This window comes from Lampetra planeri, chromosome 16, assembly GCF_965212315.1.
Source record: "Lampetra planeri chromosome 16, kcLamPlan1.2.h2, whole genome shotgun sequence".
Classification (NCBI taxonomy): Eukaryota; Metazoa; Chordata; class Hyperoartia; order Petromyzontiformes; family Petromyzontidae; genus Lampetra; species Lampetra planeri.
In genome coordinates this window covers 5,918,679-5,925,224 of record NC_136122.1, presented here as the reverse complement: position 1 = coordinate 5,925,224, position 6,546 = coordinate 5,918,679, and positions in this window count along the sequence as shown.

Genomic DNA, 6,546 nt, shown 5'->3' with positions numbered 1-6,546 from the left:
GGTGAAAACTCGTACACGATGACTCGTGTGCAAAATGCATTGACGGATCTATTGTTTAACGGTTCAAGTAAGTTAATTTATTTTTTTCTTTAGGTCAACGGTAGGAACAAATCAGCACCGGGGAAAAAAACATTGCAAACGTGACGGCACTGTCCGAGACAAACCAGGCAGTGCATATCGAAGCCACAACTACAAATGTGACAGTGTGATGCAACACTGACAAAGCCAGTCAATGCGAAACGATAACGACAAGACTGTGTGACAGAAAACAAATCCCTTGAACCAATGATGACCTTGAATCATGACAATAGAATCGTAGGAAGCGAAAGGGTTGAAGATGTTATGAAACCCACTCAACATTCCTCCCCCAAATCTTGTGGAGGGCATGGGCAGAGATAACACTCGGTCCCACTCACCAGCCACATCTGCTCACAAGTGCTTGGGGATCCCCAAAATATATTAATTGACCATGTGCTCGGTACTGCCTAAGTTTAAACTACAATTAAAGTCTGTTGTGATTAAATTTCCAATTTTTCGGAATCAACCGGAGAGTTGTATTGCAAAGAGGCATTTTTAATGTTTGCTGCCCCTGATGTTGAAACACTTCAATGTTAGCTGGAAGTCTGGCCTCAATAATAAAAAAAACATCAAACTGGGTTTTTGCTCACATGCGAATATCGGTTTCAAGTCAGAAGCGCAAACACTTAACACCACCCCCACTCGATTTCAAACAACTTAGGCATAGCCTCATGGAAAAACCTGCCCTGCAGACAGACACCGCAAATTGAAAAATACGAGCCACGACCTCTAAAAAGCCTTGGCCATGCTCTTTTAGTTTTTCTCTGTACATTTTTTTATTATTATTAAAGGAATTAAAGTGAATCTATGACAAGTAGGTAGTTTGAAGATTATATTCTTGGGACGTGCATGCAAGGTTCTAGAACCAATTATGTACACCTCAATATACAAGCTGTGGCATCAGCAAGTGGGTACTCATGCTCACTGTTAAAACAAGTATTGATAAAACCAAGTAACATAGGTTGTAATGATTGTCTCTGATAAAGTATTACATTGACGTTTCAGTCGTGGCCTTATCTACAGATATGTTTTTGAATTGTATTTTTGTTACGTCACAATATTAAAACTGCTAATTATACAAAATATAGAAATGTTTTATATGTACAGCGGTGCACACTCATATACAGACCAACGCAGTAATGCCTGGATTATCCAGCAACACAAACTTAATATACTTCTGGGTGCTTATTGTGCGTTCATCAGCAGAAACATGCTACGGTAAAGCAAAGCCGGAGATGCAACAGTTTGCATATTTATGGACGTCAGAATCAATTTGTAGGAATGCAATTCAAAGTGTGTCCACCTCAACGCACTTTAGCTTCAGCAGTCATCAAAGCATAACGAACACTGAAGCACATACCAAAGCATGCCTTTTACGACAGCTAATAAAAAAAAGTGTGAACTATGAATGCGTTTTATTTTTGGATCAAGTGTAATTTAAGTGTAATTTTACACGTTGGCGTTTCATTCTGTAATTGCATTTGTACTATGGACAAAATTACGTTCATTGTATATGGTGTCATAAATTATGGTATTTGTCAATGTCCTCTGCCACGATAGACTTGCAATTTATAGACATTTTGCCAAGTGGCCATTTATTACTCTCTGAATCGAATGCCACTTGTAAACGACCAAAACCCCCCAGTAAGTGTTGACTTTGTCCGATACCATGGCTGGGTATTGCAGAGGGTCAGAGCTTCCGATGGCAAGGCTGCAAGTCAAGACCGTGGCCAAGAGCCGAATCAAACCATCATCCCTCCGCCGCAGATGACTACCAACGGCGTAGAATCGACAGCGTTCGGCCTACGAGCACCACCCCACGTTAGTTTGAATAAGGCAGTGTTCTTCACTCATTTTCAGAGGGGGGGCACTTTAGCCGATAAGACATCATCAGTGTGAGGGCCGCCACACGTTGGACACAATTGGGATTTGACAGCACGATGATGGGGGGGAGGGGGGGTATTGTCACTCGTTGCGTAGTCGGGGGCTGCATGTCAGGGGACGCACTAAAGGCCACCAGTGGCCTGCTCGGGCTTTGCAGTGAAGGACACTGGAATAGGGACACTTTGGCGCGACGTCTCTGCTTGCTCGGAGCCATGTTTTACATAAGCGTTCAGAAAGTGGCAATTCCATATTTTCACGTTGACCTTGACCTTCTTTCGCACCGTAAGTAGCCAACCATGCTATTCGGAGGTGCATAATCAATCACAGGATGAGCTATGGACACAAGGCAAAACAACAATAGAATTAATGTTTTGCTCTCACACACAACGTCAAAACTGAAGTGCCTTCTTGCTCAACAGAGTAATGGCATGGAACTGATCTCTAATTTGATGACATTGAGCCTGGGTAGAAATGCCACATAACCCTGGCAGGGGCCAGAGGATGACCACTGTTAACTACCCTCAAAGTGGTACTCATCTTATAGAATGGGCTGAGTCTTCCCCCCCACCCCAAACTAAAATGAATCTGTAATTTAAAATACAAGTCGAGTGGTCCAACCACAGCGCCACCCTAGACATGCAGCCATGATGAGAAAGGCAGGAGGAGAGGTACTGTGTGTTGATGACAAGCGAGCTGCGACACTGAAGAACTGAATGGTGGGAGCATTCAGCCTTAAGCGATCATGTTTGTTCGTACAACCAAATGTGTGGCCGCACCTGTAGCATGTAGCAGTCATGCACCACCATCCCTATTAAACCCCGAATCCAAAGCAGGCTCTCGTATCCAAGGAGATGCAAAATACAGCCCATAAGTAGATCTACATTTTATATTTAAACTTGCCAAGCAGCGGCAACATTTGTTGGACACTTTAGCGCTTAAGTCAACTTGCATGATGCACTGAATGCCTTGGCATTCCAGTGTGCCTGCTTTACACAGGCGATCTCTATTCGTATGCCACCGTTCACTCCGTGATGTTATTTTCCTAATCGCTGTGGTGATGACACAGGCAATACTTGGGTCACTGAAAAAAAATCCAGGGTTATCTCTGATATTTTTAAAAATATATAATTATGACTCGCTCTCAGGATGCTGCTTTGGATGTTTGGCTTATTTCGAGTATTTTTGTGCGTGGGAGGAAACTGGAGTGCATAAACAAACCCAATGTGTACAAGGAGATAATAAAAATGGAGATGGGTCAGCAAATATACTTCCTGCATTGTCTTCTCCTGTCTGCTAAGGGCACCCGCTGATGCGCATCTAATGCAACCGAGGACTCCATCTGCGTGCGATTCATCCACCCTGCCTCAAAACCACTTGACTACCTAAATGCATCACCTTTACCACAGCAGAGTTCAGACACTGCTAATGAGTAAGGCATTCGTTACGATGGAAACAACGCGAAACACCCCTGGTTCACACCAATATTGGTTGTGGCGGTATGAAAAGTTCCCGCAATAGATTTGCGACTTGAGCAGTATTGGTACAGCCCTATGAATCATTCACAAACTCCTGCCAGTCACCTCATCGTATGGCTCCAGAGTGTGTAAAAAAACACAGAGGGCCTCTCGAACAAAACAGAAGTTTCCCAGGTGCAATTATGCAGCGGATTAAGCGCATCACTGTAATCTGAGAAAGCCGTCGTGTAACGATTGTGCCACCACGTTTAACAGGCCCTTTGCAGGTTGGAACAAGCACAGCCAAATGCGTCATTTAACAAACTTGACGACACCACATTGTCCTTTGCATTCCTTTACGTTCCGAATTATCGACTGGAGCAACTATGCATTGGCATGTCGCTATGGTAAACAATGCTATCGTACATGTATTATCAGTGCTCATGTATTAACAGAGAAGGTTTTGATGGTGATGTATAACATTTGGTTTCACCTCCGATTGACTGTAGACTTTTTCACGTGATTGGTCAAAGTGCTGCACCTGCCCTGCTGCACTGCACTATGATATAATCTAATTTATAGAGTGCCTTCACCCAAGGGCGCTTGGTACAGCTTACAAAACGATGACAGAAAATAATTATTTAGATGGCAGGGGGCATAATAAAAATTGAGGAATGAGAACATTTGGTAATTGCACGATTCTTATAGTTCAAGACTACTGTGAAGGTGCTATGTTTCACAGTTGGCAGTAGTTTCACAGTAGAGGGCAATGCTTCTCAGTGGAATCCCAATTGAATTATTTGCAGGTAATTTTTAAAATGTAAAATTTGGACCTTAACCCACGCCACACAAATGGGCCTATTCTTTTCGAATGACGTCACGCGTTAGAACACCTGCAGTCCGGTACCCTTTTGCCAGTATCAAGATATTGAATGTTGCAAATAAACCACAATGACAGCTAGAGTATCGCACAGTCAAAACCACGACGACAATAACGGTGTTGGTAAGAGGCTCGATTTGTAGAGTCAATGTACAGACCCCATTGCTGCTACGTAAAGGATTAAGCCATACATAATTTTACCTTTTCATTTGGCTGGGCACACTTTAGTATAACAAACAAAACAAGGCAATCCATAAGCAAAAGGAACAAAATATACTCACATGAGGATCGTCCTGGAAAAAGTCGACACTCATTTTAATATACCCCACACTAACCTCATTGGAACCAAATAGAAACCTTTCGCAAGGAATCAAGTCAGCATTCACCACACGTACTTGTGGTGAACATGCAAACTGTGGTAATATATGAAGTTTTCTCCGTTCTGACACTGGTGAGGCTAGGCCCTATAGAAGGCTGTCACTGGTGTAGGCCAATCAGTTTCAAAGACAATGCATATATTATCAGAACATGTTGGTTTGCATGTTAACCACAAGTACGTGTGGTTAGCGCGAACTTGATTCCTTGCAAAAGGTTTATATTTGGTGTTTGAACATCTTAACACCTTGTTAAACTCACTTTTTGCCAGTTTTTATTGCATCTCCTCACATAATTCACTCTGTTCATTCGCTCAATCCACCTAATCTGGATGAAACTCAACTTTCTGGAAAATTATATTTTGTGCGATCAATATTTTCCAGGACACTTCTTACATGAACAATTGGCTAATCCTTCTGCACGGATAGCAGATTGCTGCAAGTTGTAACTCGTCAAACGTCAAAGCACCTCTCATTTGAACGCAGGTGGATGCATGCACAGTAACCACTCACACCGCATTGCCACTGGAAAGGCTTACAACAGCCTTGGTGGATACTCACAAGATCAACCCTGCACACCGACAAAAACTATAAAAACATTTAAATTAACAATCGTAACATCATTAAACCAGTAACCAAATACGGTATATGGCCACCATGGCCAACGCTCTTTCAAGTAAAATCAAAGCAAGTAAAATTTCTGTGTTTAAACTTCAATTTAATTATTTTGGTTCACGTGCAAGGGGCGTTTGAAAATGCTGTAAAAGATTAAATCATAATTGGCAATCAAGTGAAGCAAAGTTGCTCTGCTTTACGCGAAGAGTGCCCAGTCAGAGGTGATGGCACTCCGTGTGTGGTCTGAACTCAATGCAAGTCAAATCTGTCACTGTGGGGGCCCACGGGAACACTAGAGAGGTCACTTTAATGCCATAAAGAAATAAAATGGCACCGAAAATTACTGACCATTTTTGCATCTACATCCATAACATGATTAGCTGCTGCTTAAAATTATTAAATTGTTTGTCTCAATTTTGTCATAACCACGGAGCACCAAAAGTGATGTAGTTTAACATTAGGTGTGCCTTTGTGCTGTTGCTAAAATGACTGACCAGCAATCGGGTTACGGAGTTTAAATTCTAGTTTGATCAACTCGGTCACCCATTATCCCTCCCCAGTCAATAAAAGGAGCACCACTTTGGGGGCAGTCAACATTGGTTGTCCTAAGCACCACCATGTCAATGGAGAATTGCTATTACTGCCACATGTTTGCAGACAAAGATGAGGGGGGGAAAAGGCAATTGTTGACTCAAGATTAGCTTCAAGCACGTGACCTTTTGGAGAAATTAAAAAGTGACATTTCTGAGCAGGGTTGTGAAGGGCACTAGCCATTAAGACACGGCATTCTGAGAACACTGCATGTCTTTTAAAAAGCCAACTGATCAATGTGCCTTGAAATAGGACAATCCTGACTTCAAATGCTTGTGATATGGAGGTGACCTTGCACTTAGATTCAAGGAGCAATAACAAACAATAAAACACAACACGTTGTGAAAATACACACCATCCTCCATCTGTGCCACGCCCACACTGCTCTCATTGGGCCACCGACCCTCTATTTTTCACAAACAAAAGCAAAGTGTCTCCTGCAGGGCTTGAATAAACCGAGCCGGTCATAGTGCAAGTTTTGCCAGCCCTGTGTGAATGGAGCCCAACTCAGCCAATGTATTGTGTGACAATGACTTGCTGAAAATGTGTGGAACAGGGGTTGTTTAGAAAAAAAAGTGGAAATTACTCTGAGAAGTTAATAGTGTCCTTGAATATGATGGATGGTTGGGCGTTTCTATATGATATATGTGTTTACTGCAGTAAGATTTTG